Raw genomic sequence first — 21,857 nt, forward strand, 5'->3', positions numbered from 1 at the left:
CATGGGAAAGTTGATGGGCGCTTTGACTCAGTAGATAAGGTTACACATTGTCAAAATAGACTTGAAGGCATACGACAACGGAGTAGTTTGAGCTTCCTATTTATATTTTCAAGTTGCTATCTAAAGATAGGGAGCCCTCGTGGTGGAGTGGTTACATGTCCAATTCCTGAAACCCACACACAGTCCCTAATATTCAGCATTGTGTGTATGGCAGTGAGTGAGTTTATATAAAGGACATAAACGTGTCTTACTCATGATACAGTATGTATATAAAATATTACATTTAATTCCAAATGTTGTCATAGATCCAAATGTTCCAATAGATCAGAAAAAAATAGAACTATGTTTATACTTTAATCACTATACTAATTTGTGATTCCAAACCAAACTCACAGGGATCAGGTAACTATTTATAGAAATAGAAAGACTCATTTTTCTCCCATGGAGCTGGTGGCAGTTTTGAATTACCAACCTTGGGGTTGGCAGTCCATTGCATAAGCCACTACTAAAACCAAAAGTTAGAGTTCAGGTTACTTAAACATAAGAATAGGTAAGGCAATATGGAACATTATTGTTTTCATTTTGACAAGTCAAAAATTCCAGCATTATATTTTAAATAGAGATGTATTCATTTACATTGTATTCAAAAATTAATTTAAGTTCCCATAACCTGCTACTGTTTTGCTTGTTCATTTTCCATATGTAAGTTCGGCTGGGTGATTATAGTATTTGCAAACTAATAATAGTATTTATTTATTTATTGGAAACTATGTGGGTGTTGAAATAAGAATCTTTTTGGAAGTACACTCAAAATATTATGGCTGTTTCTATACATAGACTTTAATTTACAAAAGCATTGCCAATTGTTCTGTTGGTCTCTCATTTTACTTTCATAAAGAAAGTGGGATAAAACTCTACAGAAATTATTCTTTAAAAATAAGTGAGGTAGATATTTAGAAATTTTCATTAATATGGTATAATTTCTAATGTTATTAGATTCCATTTCTATTTCTAGAAGAAAAGGAAAGGCAACTGCTAGTGTACTCAGCAAGCTTTAAAAAAGTGCCAAACGCCTGGAAGATTTATGTTCTATTTTTTTATAGAGGTACCTGCACACTAAAGAAATATGTGAAATGTACTTTGTTTGCATTGTATCTAGTCTATTTTGGAAATACATAACTCCAACCTACTAGGGAAATAATGTGTTTATTTTAAAGAGATAATCTGGTTATGAACTTGAAACTCATTGAAAGACTTAATTCAGAAGATACATTAATCTACTCTCTTTTTCTATAGCAAAATCCCTGTAATTTAATGCTATTAATTGAGTCAAATGTTCAGGTTTCTAATTATAACATATAACAACAAGTGCCAGTTTAACTTACTTCCCTTTACTATACTTTCCAAAGAAAAATATCATTGTAAAATATTCATGAATTTTGTATTCCTCCCAAGATTAATCCAAGTTTATCAAGTTCAAAATCCCTAGACCTCAATTTGCTAATCTCTCTAATTCTCTTAAGAGTTTAAGACAGTAAAGGTGACCTGTTATGTCAAAAGGATCAATAATTGCAAACTGTGACCATTTGGAATGCAGAGTGACTCTATTATATATTTTATTCAAAATTATTGGTTTTGCATTCTAAAAGTTTAGATATTTTTATGACAAAATTAGGTTGGTTTAATGCTTCTCTTTGCACAGGGACAGAAGGGGGTGTAGGTATCGAGTTTTTGTTTTCTATAACCTTGTAATGCAATGCAGCTCTACAAAGAATCAGATCAAAATGACTCATTTCTCCTAAAGCATAGAAGAAAAAATTACCTATAATAAAATAGGATGTGTATTAAAAATTCAAAAAAGAATTTCTTTGGAAAAGCAATATTTTTTTTGCAAATCAGCTTAGCACAGAAAGTAGTGTTCAGATGCTGGAGCCAGGGTGCTTGAGTATAATTTCTAAATTTATATCTTCTTATCTTCATTCCATGTCACTGTAAGCCACTCATTTAAATATTTGTTCCCTAAGTTTTCACATTTGTGTACCAGAAAAAAATTAAAGTGTTGTGCTAAGAGAAAAAGACTCCAGTATAAGCCATATTCCACAAACTCGACTCCATTTAATTATACCTATTATAAATTCTTTCAATCCTAATAAGGGTTTACAGGCTGTAATTGTTTTAAGTGAGCAGATAGATGAAAGTGGCTGGCAGATTTGAATGACAGAGCATATGGCTAGCAGTCCAATGCTTACCCACCCAACAGTGCCATCAAGGATCCTGTGAGCACCCCCGTATTAAGCTTTAACACGGCAAGGTAAAATAACAATCATCTCAGTTAAGGGAAACAGCATTCACAGAGTATAGAAGTCAATTGGAGTTCACTGATTCGTGGTTATATGAATACTTACAAAAAACCATAAACCAAATTCACTACCATCAAGTAGATGTTGACTCATACTCACCCTAGAGGAGAAGGTGGAACTGTCCCCATGGGTTTCACAATCTGCTGCTCTGTACAGAAGCAGAAAGCCTCCTGTCTCCTGAGGAGATGCCCAATGAGTAACCAATGGCTACCTATAGATGACTGAAAACAATCAAATAAATCACAAGGTTATGATTGCTTGTTAGTCAATTCATCACTATTGCAGGCAGGACAAAGGACGTGAGAAGGATCAGACTTTTAATAGGCACACAATTTGAGATTAAAAAGACGTACAGGATTTGTTCTGCACCTGTGATCACATGGTGAGGGTGTTATGGCTAATGATCATGAGGTTCTGAGTCATAGTCACCAGGACCCCAGCTTTTAATTTCGGTTGCATAATATACAGCTATTTCCAATAAATCACTAAGGATAAACCCAGGTAAATTAGAGTTGGACTTGGAAGCAATTTATTTACAGAAGGTCACAGTTTACAGTGGCTGCCCAAATTCTATGTGAAGTCCTGAAATAAATTCATTCGCCAGCTATCCTCCTTCTATTAGCCTGCAGTGTAGATATCTCTGGCATAAGGCAGATTGTGTCTAAATGTAGATCGCAGCTCCCTCCCCAGGCCGGGCTGCAGGCAGTTACGCTCCGGAGGCCAGCCTGGAGAAGTTTGCATGCAAGGACTGCATGACTCCAGGACCACTCCTGGGATAGGTCGAATCTTTATTTGTGTCCATATCCCAATCATGATCGTCTGCACATTTCTGCACTCCAGCTTAAGAAAATGTGTATTGACCTGCCATCAATCATGATTTTGTGATTTTCCCATTGTTTTCTCTAATTAGCTATGTGAGCTTAAATCCTTGGAGAGTATTATAGACTCATGTTGGTGATATCCCAAATTCAGATGTCTTGGTCTTTTTGTCTTGGTTTGACTTAATGTATGGGTCTCTTCAAAAGAATTTCAGTGAATTTGAGGGCAGTTTTCCGTAGAGTATTCCCTGTTCTCAATGCAAATCCAAGGACAGATTGCTCCTCCCTTAGCTCCGCACTGGAATTTCAGTATAATTTCAACCATAGTCCTCATGAGGGAAAGTACTTTTCCCTTGATTTGTTCCAGATGTTTTTTAAGCGTTAGCCATATTACTGGTTTAATGATTAAAAAATACCATATATACTTGAATATAAGCTGACCCAAGTATAAGCTGAGGTACCTAATTATTACCTGGGAAACCAGAAAAACTGATTGACACGGGTATAAGCCTAGGGTGGGAAATGCAGGATATGAATTAACACAGAGACCAGAGGGGAGAGATGGAGTGCAGCCACAGACACATCCTTACCAGTTCAGCTGCCGGCTTAAGTGAATCACTACGGGTGCTTCTGCGAATTGGAGCCGTCCATGTCATAGGACAGCTCTGGTTAGATGTGAGTAAACAAACATTCAAAATCCTGCAGTGTCAGCAGGGCTTTGAATGAACGGCGGAGAAATGGCAATCACCTGGGAGGTGTTACACCTCGCTGGGGTACCACGGACCCGTGTATAAGCCGAACCCCAGTTTTTCAGCACAATTTTGTGCTGAAAAACTCGGCTTATACACGATTATATATGGTAATTCATATAGGATATGAACTATGCTAAGATCCATAATGGATTTAGATCTATCATTGTAGACCTCATCCTTCTAAAAAACCAATTGCATAGAATTTAAGCTCAAATACACCGTGAAGAGTGAATATTATGTTATTATACATATGTTTTTTGTAATGTTGCATAATAGTGCTCCTTAGAGGGCAGGATGGCAAGATGTCATCTTACATACTTTGGAAATGTTGTCAGGAGAAACATCATGTTTGGTAAAGTGAAGGGCAGCCAAACGAGGAAGACCCTCAGTGAGATGGATTGGACCCAGACAGAGGACCAATCGTGAGGATGGCGCAGGACAGGACAGTTTTTTGTTCTGTTCCATGGCCCAGCATACAGATGTTTTATTAAAGTGCTTAATGAATGTATTATGATACCTTCTTAGACTTTTTTACTTTCTTTTATACTGCAATCTCCTTTTTCCCTCTGTATTTTTACTCCCAGTCAGTAGTCAAGGTATTGAAACTATAAGACAAGTAGATTTATTATGCTCACAGAAATATAGATTCCAATATATTTATTTATAATATTATTATAATTCATAAACAGAACAATAGCCACTTGTGAATCTAACCAGAGCTATTATTATTTTTTCCTTTGAAATTAAAAATATGCTATTTTGATTTTTTTAGCAATTAAAACTTAGGAACAGTTATTTCATTCTTTGTATAATCTTATAGGCATATGTTCAATTTTTAATTCTAGCATATTTTAGAATCAGATGGAAATACTATAAAAAAACAGCACCTAGAAGAAATTGAGTAGTGAATATACTAAGAGAAAGACTTTTGTTTGGCTTTTGAATGGCATATATTGATATCTTTTCTTATGTCTTTGCATTACGGGATGAACTAAGAAGTTTGTCCACATGTCCTATATTGTCTTTGTCTAAAGCCACAGTCTCCTCACAACTCAATCTTGCATATAAAATGTATTTAACATAAAATTAATATTGCTATTATTGATTATTATTAAAACACACTTAATGATGTTGCCCCAAAGATATGTCATTAAGTCACTAATCACTAAAAATCAATAATAACTAAACAATTCCAAACTCATTGCTGTTGAGCTGATTCCAACTCATATGAACCTTACAGCACCTATGAATGACATTTCATATGGCCACAGAATAAAAGGCAAAAGGATGGTGGTGTCATGGGTTATTCTTTGGAACGTGAGCGACAGGTCAGCAGTGGGAATTTACCAGGCACTACTGGGGAGAAAGGAGGCACTGTATACTCATAAAGATGCATAGACTCAGAAACCCCCATGGAAAGTTCTGTCCAACCCTAAAAGGTTGCCATGAGTTGGAATGAAGGACGTAGTAGTGAGTTGGGTTTTATGGTTGTGGAAATATGTGAATTACGTTAACAATTTTCAGAGAAAAAATGTTTGGTTGTGTTTTCCCCTTCATAGGCATGTGTGCAATGATGTATGTCATTATAAATTTGCCTTTGGGGGCAGTTAAAAGGGCACAGGAAGAGACTACGTGTCGATGGAGGCAGATTTCTGTGATGTAGCTACAGTGAAGAATGAATGATGATTACGTGATGCTACGGAAGTCAAGGAAGAAATGATCCCCTCCAGCCTTCAGTAGCCAAAAGTTCTGTGGGTATATTGATTTTGAATTTCCGGTTTCCAGAACTGTGATACACCTTCGTTGCTGTTGTTAATTTAATCCAATGTTATGGTAATTTGTTGTCACTCCAATGAGGGAATGGGTAATTGAAGAGATTCCAAGTCTTAATAAAAACATAAAAAGCTAATTAAAATATGTAAACTTCTTTCAAATAAACTATATTATAAAATGACCTGTTAGAGACAATAATTTTATGTTCCCCAATTATGTTCTCCATTGAAAAAACTGAATTTATGACATATCGAAACAGAGTGTTTGTCATGTTATATTTGAATGCTGTGTGTGTGTGTGTGTGTGTGAGTGTGTTCATGTTAGGCTATGAGAGATGCTACGGGCACAGACATGTCTATAATTCTTGAATTCACATGAGATTGAGGTCCACTAACTCACTGCACGTACTTCCCTAAGTGCATTTTTGTGTGTGTGGCAACAGTATTTTTATATTATTTTAAAGGAAAATATTTAAACAATTGTGAATTTATGAAATGTGTGTACAAGCAAAACTGAAAGTGAAATTTGGTGAGTATGTTCATGGCCACAGGTTTATTCATTTTTATCACTTTCCAAACATTTTAGACCGGTCATGAATAAACAAACAGCATATAAACACCCACTTGCATTAGTGACAAATATCCCCAGAGCTGTTAGGGATATATATGAAGCTAGGTAAATAGAAAGAGTGCAATGCCTTTACATGCTCAGAATGCAAACAGAACATTATTGGAGAGAAAATACATAAAGGCATATTTGCAGAAATTCCAATCACAATAAAGTATGCATCAGTAAAACAGGAGTTTAATTGAAATATTATGTAGCTCACAGGGAAGCAATATGTTCAGGAAGAACCAAACAGTTTAAAAGCTATATCCATCTTCTCATTATTTCAAAAAGTCTTATGGGGAATGTGGAAAAGTTTAGTCATTGAGAAAAAGGAAGCATGTTGATATCAGAATGATATTTTTGTTAAATAATTTAGGTATAAGGCACACACATATTTAAAAAAACACAAAGTGGTAAGTGCACTTTATAAACCATTGTTTTTAAGTAGCATAAGAAAATGTACAGTTTTGTTTACTCTTACACATTTTTAATTTACATGGGACGTGTACTCTTGCTAACCATAAAAATTAGTCTTTTGTTAACAAGCGCGCAATAAATGTGGTCACCAAAAGTAACCCTTTCTTAATTCAACAGAATATATCTCAAATGATACCTTAATAGTAGCAAACAGAAAATACTACTGCCTTGTTATTAAAAATTCCTTTTTACAAATCAATGAGCCCTGGGATAAGCCGTAAGCATCTAACCCTAGCGTTGGCAGTTCAAATATGCTGGCTAATCCACAGAAGAGATAAAACGCCGTAAAGTATAGTTTGAAATCAATGGATGAATTTATTTAAAGGCTGTGGAGTTTCTGGATTTCCCAATAAATATTTTATACTTTCTTGTTTCCCTTCACATGTTCCAATTTCTATTTCTATTTTCATTTTAAGTTATGAGTTAAACCCATTCTATATTTAGAAGATAGCAGCAATAAACAGAGAACTTCTTCACAACTGTGGTTGAACCAATTTTTAAAATATTAGTTTACCTGTATCTGTGAGTCAGAATTTACTCGATGGCAGTGAATTTGACTTTGAGGGTTTTTAGGCTGCTATTTAATAACAAATTGGAGGTAAGAATGGCAAGACTTCATCTTACATATTTGGACATCTTGTCAAGAGAGTTAAATCCTTGGAGAAGGGCACCTTTCTTGGCAGTGGTGGAACTCAGCCAGCTCACCCTGGATGCGCAGAACTGCTACCTAATGTTTTTGTAGAGTTATTTAATTTTTTTAAAAATGGCACTTTTAATTAGAATTTTCTCTAAAGTGGTGGCTGGGCAGCTGCCCATTGTGAAAATTACAAATTCACATTCCTTCTCGTTTAATGTTTGTGTTAGTCTTGGCACTTTAGAGAAACAAATCCACAGAAACTCATATATAAAGAGTTTTATATAAAGCTTAAGTGCACATCAAGAAACCATCCGACCCAGTGCTACCCAAGCTCACAAGTCCAACATTAACCCACATGTCCAACACCAATCCACAAAGTCCTCCTCCAGCTCACAAAACACACACTACAATGACGACTGCAGGAGGACATCTGAGTCAGTGAACATGTAAGCATCTCAGCACTGGCAGGGGTTTCCACACGGCTGCTCCAGCACATATGGTGGCATGGTGTAGGTCCATGTGGCTTCTCCTCAGGGATGTTTTGCAGGAAGTGAGCCTTGCCAGCTCAAGCAGGAACTGGCTAAGGTAGCTGCACCCTGGTCAGACCATCACAAAGCAAGAGACCTGAGAACTCGAAAGGGGAGGCTCACCAAGCCATTTATCCCTTTGCCCTTCAATTACCCCACATGTGTTTATCAGCCAGGTTGGCACAATAAACAAACTACCTCAATGTTCATCTTCACAATGGCATATTTTTAGTGCCCATAGTAATTTTCATTACATCCATAGCTATGAAAAAATTAGACAGAATTATCCTAATAATATTTATTTATTCATTTCATAAAATTTGTTATGTTTTTGATGAAATACTACAACTCTATTCCCTTGTATTTGTTACTTCAGTAAACAAACACGAGGGGCATCCCCCCAAATTGAAATTGTGCTGGGTGGAGTGGAGCTTTAATAGTACACATTTTTTTTCCCACTAAGCAAACATTAAGCAACTCGTTCTGAGTTAGTGCACCCAGTAGCATTGCCTGGGAAGGGTCTCTCTGGTCACAGTGAAGTGTTTGTAAAAGCTGTTTCACTGAAATCTCGTTTTTTGTGCTGGCTGATTTAAGCGAACAGCATGTGGATGTAGAATTTTGTTTACTGCTTGGGGAGAAGAAATGCTTCAGAAACATTTGTGATGTTAAACACAGTTTACAAGGACAGCACTATGGGAAAAACTCAAGTGTAGGAGTGCTTTTCTCGTTTCAAAAAAAGATGTGAAATGTCAATTGATAATAAAGTTTGTTCTGGGCATCCATCAACTTCAAGAACACAAGAAAATGTCAACTCATAGTGCATTTGGAGTTTGTTCCACCAGGTCTGACTGTTAATCAAGCTTTGTATTTAGAGGTTGTGAAAAAGTGTGTGACCAAAAAAAAGGCCTGATTTGTGGCAGATTGGGGACTGTTTTTGCCACCACAACAATGCATCTGCTCAAGCAGCCTTCTCAGTGGCAGTTTGGGGCAAAAAACCAGCATGCTTCTCTTTCCCCACCCACCTTACACAAGACATCTGGAGTCCTGCGCCGCCTTTTGTTCTCTGGGAATGCAGAGGGACATGAAAGGACAGTGATTTAAGGACATAGAAGAGGTGAAGAAAAAAAATGAGGCAGGTGCTCTCAGCGATTCAAAAGATGAGTTTATGAATGTTTCCAAGAACGGAATTGAAAACTTGACAAATGCATTAAGTATAATGGAGAGTACTTTGAAGATGCTAATGTTTTGTAAAAAAAAAAAAATTCCTTTGAAAAAATACATTTGGGAGGTGGGCTTCTACCTCACATAACTTAAAGAGATAAAGTGTCAAGTAACAAGACACTGACATGTGGTGCTATTTCTTTTAGATTTGAGTTATGCTCCAAATTCCTATGAGATATTATGAGTAATTTAAGGAATTCCTGAAAGTGTCCAAATTGCTAAAAAAAAATATTTTCAGAACACTGTACATTCAGCAAATTCAAAAAGTTTTTTTTTTCTGAGATGGAACTAATATGTTCAAAGAAGGGCAGTTATGCATTTCTAATACGTAAAACACAATGACTGGTGTCTAATTGTCTTACCGCTAAAAAATGCGATACTACTCCTAGAGTGAAAAGATGGTTAAGGATAAATCACACAGCTAACGATAATTGGGGGTAAAAATAACAAGAATATATTGAAAATGAGGACAATAATAAAAAAGTGGTATGGAAATATTTTAAATAGGCATTGTATTGTTTTTGTCAGATATTAAATATTTTCCAATAACATTTAAATTTTTTTCTTGTAATATAATCTACTTTTTATCTCTTCTATGTTCTTATTTAAGTATTAACTCTATGAAATAATAAACAACCTTCCATTCGCACACAACCTAATTTATACATAACAGTCATTAGGGAAGATAACTGGCTATTGAATTATTTCAATTCTACCACTGATGTTAATAAAATGGAAGGGCAGTGGAACAAATGAGAGCTCTCAAAAAGATAAATTATCACATTGGTGTCAACTCTGGGCCCAGGAGAGACACTACTGTGAGGATCACATCGGATGCCCAGTGTTTCTTTGTGTTAGGCGTGGAGCCTTGTGGGCCCTGTGGGCCCTGGATGATACCCAACAACAGCATTGAAGAGATTATGTCCTTTTTCTGTCTTTGTTTTTTTTTCCTTCCAAGTGTGGCAAGTTCCATAATAGAGATAAATGAATGTTTCTTCAGTAACATATATAGTAATGACTACATAAAGGTATACAAATATTGGTTAATAATGTCAGTACAAAGAAAATGAACTGTTACACTAAGATGATAGTATACCAGCAAGAGAACAGAAGGTGCCCTTTCATTTTTCTTGTAAACCCCAAGTTATTGCCTTTTTATAGATATTCCTTCTACAATTGATTTGTCCTTCATACCATTCATTGATGAAGTTACTCTTAGAAAATCCACATCCAATGCAATATTTCAAAGATCAGAAAAGTTGTGTGACCCAGGAGTATATCCCCTCATCACACTTGCTCTATCTCTATGTTGAGCAAACCATCAGAAAAGATGGTCATAGGGAGAAGACTATGGAACCTGTATTGGACGAAGGCTTCCTAACAGGCTGAGAGCCACAGATGATTAAATATGCCTGCTAAAAATGAGGAGGCCTTGAAGAGCTTGCTAATGAAGATAAAGGATTGAAGCTTCCAGTATGGATTATAACTCACTGTAAAGAAGATCCAAATCCACACAACTAGACCAATAGGCAACATCATGATAAATGGGACAAGGTTGAAGGTGTTATGGATGTTGTTTTATTGGATCAGCAATCAATGCTCCTGGAAGCACAGTCAAAAGATCAAAAGACACATTGAATGAGGCCAATCTGTTGTACACAATGTCTTTGGAGCATTGAAGAACAAAGATATTATTTTGAGGTCTAATGTGTGCCTGACTCCACCAGGTTATTCTCCAATTCATCACATGTATGTGATCACAGGACCTTGAATAAATGAAACTGTAGAAGAATAGACGCATTTAAAGTGTGTTGCTGGGTTCAGAGGACAATGAGCTGCTACAAGGACAAATGGACCGCTCTTAGGAGTACTGCCAGTGTTCCTGGAAGGCAGAAAGGGCAAGACTTAGTTATAAATCCTTTGGACATAACTGGGCACAGACATCATGTTTGGTCAAGTTGAGGTGTATAAAAGGAGGGCAAAGCTCTGTGAGCTGGATTCTCACTGTGGCTGCGATAGCGTGCTATGCCTAGAAACCATTCGCGGGTTTGTGCTGGCCCAGGAAGTGTTTCATTTTGAAACCTACTGCAAAGCATGTAGTAACAACAACAACAACACAGTGATTAGTCTGGTGAAAGCCACCACTAAAAGAAAAAGACCTTGTAGTCTCTGAGGGAAATTCCAGAACATAAAAAAAGCACAGCATAGATCATACTACTTAGTTAGTTGAAACCCGTATCTTAGCCCACCATCAAAAAGTTGACATCCAGTTGTCTCTGGTGATAAACATAAAACTATTCCATATTAGTTGCAATACAGATTACTGCTACCTGAGAGTCTCTAAACAGTGCAAATGGTTGTAGGCTCACTGAAAAGCTGGACGTGCCAGCCCTGCAGGAGGGACTTCAGAAGAAAACTTGGTGTCCACTTCTGCAAACAGCAGAAAGACACCCCGTGCAGCACATTTCTACTCTGATGCACATGGAGTCGCCCACTTGCCAGTAGCCCACCTATTTATGCCACAGTCACCTAGCTATCCACAGAATGTGTGTGCGCGCGCATGAGAGCGCGCGCTTTATATTGCAAAACATAGCTCCACCTCTCCTGCTAATCCTTTCATCCATAATATTTTGGAAGAATTTAAATAACTTCAAATATCACAAGATTTAGCACATTTTACATTTTCCACTCTTCTCTGATATAATCTCTACAGAGATAAATTTACAATTAAAAAATACAAACATCCAATATGCTTGTTCCTTTATAATAGTATGTGATTTTCTCCCCACTTTACACACACTTTTCTTAATACTGTATAAAATAATTATTAATGAATATCAGCGATAGAGATATTTTATTTTCCCCATTTTAAAACTGAAGACCCAGAGCCACAGAGGTTAATCAACTTGGTTAAACTTCAAAGGCACCAAAGAGAGTTGAATCCAGGTAGAATTAGTCTGTCTTAAAATCATACTTTCACCACGAGACGACGCTTCCCATCTAGGGAGTCTCCGCGCTGTAGTGGGCTACGTGTCTGTCAGCAGGTGAAGCCATCAGTCCCGCGATCAGAGCACGAGAAGGCTTTCAGCTCGCTGATTGGCTTACATCCTTGGGAACTGCAAGGGGCCGCTGTACTTGAGTCCACAGGGTCACGGTGAGTGGGGCTAACTTTGATGTCCATGGAGTTTGGGGTATATTTTCCCTGTTATTTGATTATTGCCATATAAAATAAAGCCTTGGTTCATTTGTTACGTGCTGTAGAGCTGTAGGGGTCACTCGCTTGAATCCTTGAAGAAAAATGTGGGGTTTTTTTTTTTATGCCTCTTCATACTGCTTAAAACCGTCTAGTAAAATTTTTATGTCTTTATCAAGATATGCCTCACAGGCACAATAATATCTGAATTTCAACATTTATTTGTGAAAATGGAGTTTCATTTGGAAGCAAATGATAGGTTACGGTTTTTATATTTTTAAAAGCTCGTGCTGTTTAAGCACCACTACTTTTCATCACGATGATCAGGGCCTGGTTAAGCAGACACCTGTCGCAACTGGAATACAAGACCCCTTTGTACTTCAGGTACTTCTGCATCTTTAGTTTCATTGCACCCAATTACTGCAGTGTATCTTGCTATGGGATCGTCCTCCATTCTTATGCTTGGTTCTTTAAGTGAAGTGACAACCACGACACTAACATTGTAAAAGTCAGTCACGGAAGACCATGTAGAAAAGTTCAATACGAATTTGAAATAAAATGAGATATTCTTGAAACTTAGTGAGCCAAAGGTTTTTAAAGGCTTTTTTTTGTCCTTTAAAATGTTCACATTTCGATTTAAGTACATTATTACTAGGCGAGATAGGGGAATCTTATTTGATACACTTCATTGTAACTTATATTAAAATTCAGGGTTTCTGAGGCTTTTAATGCATAGAAATGCAGTAGAATTTACATCTTCTACTTTTAGTAATCAGCCATGTTATTGTCTGTTACCCTTTGCTGATTCCAGTGTCAGAAACAATACTTGTATCCATGTCTCAAACTGAATTCATATATGACTTAGAGAACAAATGAAATTTTATACGATTTTACTATAACAGGTATAAAATAAATAGAACTTGGGCAGAAAAGCTATTAATTGAATAGCACCAGCAAGTTTTGTCCTAATAATAGTAACACAAAATTATGTTTATCTATGTATATGAAATATTAAAACAAGTCTTTCTCTAATAATATTCATCTTATATTATGTTCATATATAATATCTAGTTGTTAAATTTGTTTTGTTGGGGAAAACATGGATGCATTTGTCATATTCTTGATTTCATTAGAATAATGAAAATCTTAAAATTGATACACTGTGGTTCCAGAAAGGTATACTTAAAAATAAATTCAATTTTGAGTTCTCAAAAGGAAAGCATTCTTAAGAGTTGAGTGAGAATTTTCAAACAGGTTCTTTGTGAGAAAAAAAACGAACTTAGTTTTTTCTTTATCTCTTTATGAACACTGTGCTTGTTTTCCATAATTTTAAATTGTTTTAATAAATAGACATGGTACCTACTTGCTCTTCATTAGCAGAGCTATTGCAAAGCACTTTCGGTCAAACAAAATCACAACTCTAAGGATCTGTTACAAGTATAAAGATATATCCAAAAAAGTTCAGTGAACTCGTTTTACAACAATTATATAAATAGGTGTGCCATGGTAGGTGAGTGTGTGTTTTGTTCTTACCAGAAGGTCAGTGGTTCAAGTGCATTCTCCATTCTATCCTAAAAATATGGTAAATCATTCCACAGCAGAAAATTCAGATGTCTGCTTCCATAAAGCTTTGCAGCCTTGAAAACCCAATGTTTTACTCCGTCCAATAATATCTCTATGAGTTGGAATATACTCAACAGAAATGAGTGTGGTTTGGTTTATGTAAATAGAAGTTGAGGTGTGGTTGGGCAGTTTTACTCTCTACATTGTTTATATTGTGACTAATTTACAGAGTATCTTGCTATATTAACAGCCACATATTTGGTCCATTAAAATGTATACATTATATTTTGTGCCCATGTGTTACCACTAATATACTGATAATTTAATATCATTTGCATTATATTTAACATTGGGCTACTAACTTCAAGGTTGGTGGTTCAAACCTGAAAGCCATATATCAGGAGAGAGAAGAAGCCATCTTCTGCCATGAATATTCACAGCATATTGCTTGTGTACATTCCATCATATTACTTTCAGTGTGCCATCAACTAGTTTTGACGCACGTTAAGTCCTAGAACACAGAGCTGAACTGCTCCATCGACTAGTTGTGAATAGAAAGCCTGGTCTTTCCTCCAGTTGCACTGCTGATAAGTTTTAGTTGTGGATCGTTTTGTTGGAAATCAAGAGCTTATATTATATATTATAATAAATATACTAAATTCTAATCATTTTTCTCTGAAATGCTTTGTATTATGAATTTTTAATTCTTAGCTATTAGCCTAAATAAATTTTACTCTTCAAATGTTACAAATGAGATCGAGAACCTACAAAAATGACATAAATTATCAAAGTCCACACTTCTGATAAGCAGCAAAGCAAAATTTCAGAGTGAGTCTTCCCTAGCTTTGACATACACCTGTCAATTGCACTTGACACTATTTTTAGATGCTTTTTCTTATACATATCTTACATCACATGTATTGCACATCTAGTTTATCTTGCATACAGTTTTGGAAAGTATCAAACACATATAAAGGGAACTCAGCAAGTAAATTTACTAAAAAACCCAAATCCACTGTCATCAAGTGGTCTCGCAGCACAGAGTAAAATTGATAACACAGGGTATCGGAGGCTATAAATAGGAGTAGACAGCCTCATCTTTCCCTTGCAGAGCGGCTAGTAGGTTCAGAATGTTTTCTTTGTGGTTAAGAGCCCAATGATTAACCCTGAATGCTAAAAGTTAATAAATACTTTTGTTTATTTGTTTATTTATAATAAAAAGCTTTATTGGGGCATACTCCAGAAATCACACAATTCAATAGTCCAGCCATTTCAAGAAACGTTGCACAACCATTAGCACAGTCAATGTTAGGACATTCTTTCTTTCTTGCATTCCTTGTTATAACCTCCTTCCTTCTTCCACCCCTCCTCCCATGCCAAGCCCTCAAGGACACATTATTCCAGGCACTGTCTCTGCAGCATCAGCCATTTGGATTTCATATACAGAAAAACATTCAGAAACAAACAACGCTGGCAACAATAACAAATAAAATGGTGAAATACTCTAGTTGTAAAGAATACAAAATACTAAAAAGAGAACCACTCTAAAATGGGTAAAAAAAAAAAAAGAGAGATCAAATGATAAAGTGTCAGATTTTAGCCTAACTAGAGATGCCCTCATTCACATCCCAATGGACTCTGTATGACAATAGGCCATTCACACCCCTTATCTATGTTCAAGAAGGTTTTGCCTTATCACCAACCCCCATTATTTGGGTAAATAGTATCCAGTCACTTAATAATTTATACTATACATGTACAATCATTCATGTTTGTGGTTTGTCTTCAGGCTGAACTTGAATAATATCCTCTTTTCAACTGTGATTTAAATACTTTACCATTTGCCAAATTAACCATACAGTCAATGGAAAGATCTTATGTTCACAAAAATGACGGATAAGGTTTTCTAACAAAAAACGACAATGCTATAGATATATGAATTAATTTGGGGTTCACACGGAATTGCTGTCATAATCTAAAACAATCAGTTCTTACATCATAACCCTGTTTGTCACTCATCCTCATGAAGGAATGCTGAATATATGGGTGCTACAGCAAAAGAAATAAGTTTAGAATGATGATTTAGAAGCTTTGACCTTTTATTATATTTCATATACATTTTATTGGACAGCATATCCAGTCTGACCTCTGCATGCATACATATATGCACAAACATACAATTACTACCATAGTTGAATTGGAAGTGTTTCTGTAAATTCTTAATTGACTTTTCTTTTTCCAAAAGACACAATTTGTGATGTCCATTTTAAGCATTATTCTTGCATTAGACCTGAAATACAAATACCAAAATCTATTTCTCTTTCAAGCTTTTGTTGCTATTCTGTTTAAATTCCTCTAAGCTTTTACAGCCTCTCTTCTTGATTACAGCTCCAAATCAGAGTGCCCAAATGGAGCAAGCCCGAGTTTGAGACTTCTCAACCAGTAGTTCTGATTTATGCTGTGCATTCCACTCTCACTGCTTTCGTGATTGCCTTGATAGTGGAAATAGCTCTTACCTGCATTTCAGGTAACTGATATTCACTTCAAATCCATTATGTTAGTTACAGGCTGTATGTGACTATTTCCTGCTGAGATGAAAGCAAGTCGTAGTGAACAGATGCTTAAGTCCATAGGGACGTTCATAAGCTTCAAGGTGCATTGCTACATGCAATTTTTAAGGGCGGTTTGCTTTTCTTTCTTCTTTTTCTATGTGTTTTTTTTTCATTTATTTTGTTAGGGGCTCATAAAACTCATCACAATCCATACATACATCAATTTTAGAAAGCACATTTGTACATTCATGGCCCTCATCATTCTCAAAACATTTGCTCTCCACCTAAGCCCCTGGCATCAGCTCCTCATTTTCCCCTCCCTTCCCACTCCCCCCTCCCTCATGAACCCTTGATAATTTATAAATGATTATTTCATGATACCTTGCCCTGTCCGACGTCTCCCTTCACCCACTTTTCTGCTGTCTGTCCCCCAGGGAGGAGGTCACATGTAGATCCTTGTAATCATTTTCCCCTTTCAAGCCCACCCTCCCAGTATCACCACTCACACCGCTGGTCCTGAAGGGATCATCTGCCTTGGATTTCCTGCGTTTCCACTTCCTATCTGTACCAGTGTATATCTTCTGGTCTGGCCAGACTTGCAAGGTAGAATTGTAATCATAATAGTGGGGTAGGAGGAAGAATTTAAGAATTAGTGGAAAGTTATATGTTTCATCGGTGCTACATCACACCCTGACTGACTTGTCTCCTTCCCGAGACCCTTATGTAAGGGGATGTTCAGTGGCCTACAAATGGGCCTTGGGTCTCTGCTCTGCCCACAGTCCCCCGTCATTCACTATGATAAGATTTTTTGTTCTGATAATGCCTGATATCTGATCCCTTTGTCACCTTGTGATCACACAGGCTGGTGTGCTTCTTCCATGGGGGCTTTGTTGCTTCTGAGCTAGATGGCCGCTTGTTTACTTTCCAGCCTTTAAGACCCCAGATGCTATAAATTCAATCCACACTTATGACTAAGTTTCCATTTCTGTCAAGTCTTTCATTACATGAAAGCCCTCGGTATTTTTATTAAAGTATAAATACTTGATAACAACAACAAAGAACAACAAAATGATGACCATCAGTTGATTCCAGCCAATATCAATGCTATAGGACAAGATAGAACTGCCCCCTGTGGGTTTCTGAGACTTTCATGGTTTACTGGAGCAGAAAGTCTTATCAATCTTTATAAAATGACTTGTTTCTTTTTCTTCTTTTCCTTTTTTGTGAAAACCAATTTTCCCTTTAAATGTGTCATAAAATGTTTATCTTTATGAGATTGAGTTATTCTATCATACTGTCCTCCAGTTTTGTCCATGGCATGATGTGTGATGTTTGACAGACTGGTATTGTTTTGTATGTATGCTTAACATTCAATTGTGTGCATGTACTAAAGTTAGTGTATCCATTTCACCACAGATACGATTTTTAATAATGCATATATTTGTTATTATAAAAATGTGTAAACTAATAATGGTGTACATATATTTGGTTGCATTTTATTCTTGATTTCATTATGCTATAGTCCAAGGAAGTACCATACTGTTTTCCGTAAGGAATATGCAATTCTACAATCCCACCTGCTATGTAAGTGTGTTGCAGTCTCTCCATATCTCTCCAGCATTTTTTTCTGTGAATGCTGGTATGAAGTGGCATGTCATTGTTCTTTTAATTTGCATTTTTCCTATAGATACTACATATAAATATTTTCAAATGATTGATGGACTCCTGCATGCCATCTTTAGCAAGTCATCTCTTCATGTCCTCTGCCCATTGTTTTGTTTTTCGTGTGTGAGTGTGTGTTGACAAAGTGTTGTAGTTATATATAGACTTTTGAAATTGAACTTATATCTGATATACCTTTGCCAAATATTTTTCTGAATCTGTGGGTTCACTTTTTATTCTTTGATGAAGTTTTTTGATGTCCATCATGTACTTTCAGAAGCCCAGTCCTCTATTTTGTGTTCTGCATTATGGGTTTTTAAAAATTATGTTTATTGGTGTATTTATGCCAGTACAACAAATTGTCAGACAAATGGTGGATTCCCATGAATAGGAAGAATTGTTGTCATGAAAATCTTAGTTTTACTAAAACCGTGATATATTTAATGCAATTCCAATTCCAATCCAAGTTTCAACAAAATTTTGAGAAAAAGTGAAAAATAAATTACCAACATTATATGGGAATGAAAGAAATATATGTATATATATCCTAGGGGGTGAAATGAGAAGCTGATACAAGGGTTCAAGTAGAAAGAAAATGTTTTGAAAATGATGATGGCAACGAATGTACAAATGAGCTTGACACAATGGATGGATGGATGGATGGATTGTAACAAGAGTTCTATGACACCCTAATAAAATGATTTTTTTTTAAATGAGCTTTAACTGGAAACAACAGCAACAAATAAACCCTAGGATACTTTTTCTTCTTCAATTTCAAAATTATTACACAACCAGATGTTCAAAACAGCTTCATACTAATACAACAATAGATATGTAGACCAATGAATTAGACTAGTGAACCCAGAAATACAACCGACCATATATAGATCTAATTTTGGATAAAGAACAAAATTATTAGGGAGATAATAGTTTCAATAAAGAGTGATAGAAACATTGGTTCTCCATCAGTAAAAGAATGAATCATAGTCTATACCTTACACCGATGGATTAAATACCTAAATATAAACTATAGAACCAAATACCTTACACTGATGGATTAAAGACCTAAATATAAACTATAGAACCAAATGAAAAATAGACAGAAACTGAATTTTTAGTGTTTATGCATAGATTAAAACACAGATGAATCCCCTCTGACCATAGTTAAGGCTTGAGCATAGCCTTGTTATAAAACAGATGGCTAAATAGATTGTGGTAGGCATGATTGAGCTCCTTTTGACCAATTTAAAAGTTGTTTCACTTAAAAAAAAGTGAAAGGTCTATGCATGCAAATTGAGCCCTGGTGAATACATGCTGACGATAGCTCACAGTGAGAATGGTCCTGCTATCATGCATGTGAATTGGAAAGTAGATTATTCCAGATGTAGGTCTGCTAAAATTTGAGAACTTATCATTTGATCTCCCTTATAGCTCATTTTAAATTTGTTCTAGTTTTTAATATTTTCTACTTCATTTTTTATTGAAGTTTTACTCTGTTTTACTTAAGTTATTGTCCCACCACTTAGCTGCCAGATTGAATTACTGTGGTGGGTTACTGTGATGCTGGAAGCTATGTCCCTGGTATTTCAAATGCCAGTGGGGTCATCCAAAGGGAAGAGATGTCAATGGAGGTTCCAGAGAAAAAAGAACATACAATAAAGAAGGCATTGGCTGCACAATTTGGGGAAAGTAGCCACTGAAAGCATTATGCATAGCTTTGAAACACTGTCAGATTCTGAAGGCCTAATTCATAGAAGTAGAACACTGTTGGCAATAGTGCCAGAGGACGGGCTCCAGAGGTCAGAGGGTATGCAATTATCTGACAGAGGAGGAGCTATTTTTTAGAATGAGGTCCACCACGGAGACATCATTGTGTAAGCCTGTGGGAGTGCAGTCTTAGGAATCTTTATTTGATAATGGGGCAAGATTCAAGGTAAGAAGAAATGACTCCCAAAATCTGCAAAAGATCTAGAATTTGAATGTGTGCAATAGGAACCCAGGAATCAAGGGTTGTTGAAATTGAAATGGAAAGCATAAATTCAATATCATAGGCATTAATGATTTGAAAGAGACTTGGATTGGAAATTTTTAATCAGAAAATCAAATAATTTACTATGTCAGGAATAACAGAATTAAGAGACATAGAATGACTTTCATTTTCAAAAATGATGTTTCCAAATCAATACAATTGTTATTCAAATTTATGCACCAATCACTAAAGCTAGTGATGAAGCAATTGAGGAATTTTACTAAGGATTTCAATTGAAAATTGATCAAATATGAAATAAGAGGCATTGATAACCATTGGTGTTAAGAAAAAAATGTAAGAACCAAAGAGGAATAGACAATAGTTGGAAAATATCAAGTTGGTGAGAGAAAGGAAGCAGATCACATAATAGAATTTTGCAAGAACAATGATTTGTTTATAGAAAATACCTTTTTACAAAAATGCAAAAGGCAACAATGCACATGAGCTTCCCCAGATGGAATAGAATACACAGACATCAAATTGACTATATCCCTGCATGAGAGACTGGAGAAGCTCACTACCAGCAGGGAAAACAAGTCCAGGGGCTGATTGTGGAACACACCATCATTGTTCATATGTAAGTTCAGGTTAAAGCTGAAGAAAATTATAACAAGTCTACAAAAGTCAAAATATGACCTTAAGTCTGTCCCACCTGAATTTGGGGAAAATCTCAAAAACAGATTTGAGGCATTGAATACTAATGGTAGAAGAATGATGAGGACATAAAGAACATCAACCATGAAAAAATAAAAAGGTTATTAAAAATATAGCAAAGAAAGAAAAGCTCAAAATGGATGTCAGAAAAACTCTGAAACTTGATCTTAATCACAGAGTAGCTAAAGCAAATAGAAGAAATGATGAAGGTAATGAACTGAATAGAAAATGTTACAGCATTGCTTAAGAAAATGTCAAGTATCGCTTCTCAGCTTTCTGTCTAAAATCAAGTGTAAGAAAATGCCAAGTATTATAATGAAATGTAAAAAAAACCTAGAGTTAGAAAACCAAAAAGGAAGAGCAAGCTACCCATATCTTAAACTGAAAGTACTCAAGAAAAATCAAATGCTGAGTTTCAATATTGAAGAATTTCATGGGAAAAATATTAAGTGATGCGGGAACCAGCAAAAGAAGATGGGAAGAACACAGAGTCACTGTACTAAAAGGACTAATTAATATTCCTAATTAATATTAGGAAGTAGTACATGAACCAGAACAAATAGTGCTGAAGGAAGAAATTTAAGTTGCACTGAAAGCAATAGCCAAAACTAAGTTTCCAGGAATTGATGGAATACCAATTGTAATGTTTCAACAAGCTGCTGAAGCATTGGATGGACTTGACCTACTTGTCTCTGCCAGGAAGTTTGGAAGACATCTACTTGAGCTAATGACTGGAAGAGCTCCATACTGGTACCCATTCCAAAGAAAGGTGATTCAACAAAAGACTCAAATGTTAGAACACTATCGTTTATATGATACGTAACATTTTACTGAGGATCTTCCAACAATGATTGCAGCAGTAGAGTGACAGGGCATTGACAGAGATTTGACTGGATCCAGAAGAGGAAATGAAACCAGGACAGGGAGTAGATGAGCCAGTCAGGGCGCAGTGTAGCAATGATTAAACATACAATTTTCCTCTAGTTCTTTAATGTTTCCTGCCCCCCACTATCATGATCCCAGTTCTACC

Source organism: Tenrec ecaudatus, chromosome 3 (assembly GCF_050624435.1).
Source record: "Tenrec ecaudatus isolate mTenEca1 chromosome 3, mTenEca1.hap1, whole genome shotgun sequence".
Taxonomy (NCBI): domain Eukaryota; kingdom Metazoa; phylum Chordata; class Mammalia; order Afrosoricida; family Tenrecidae; genus Tenrec; species Tenrec ecaudatus.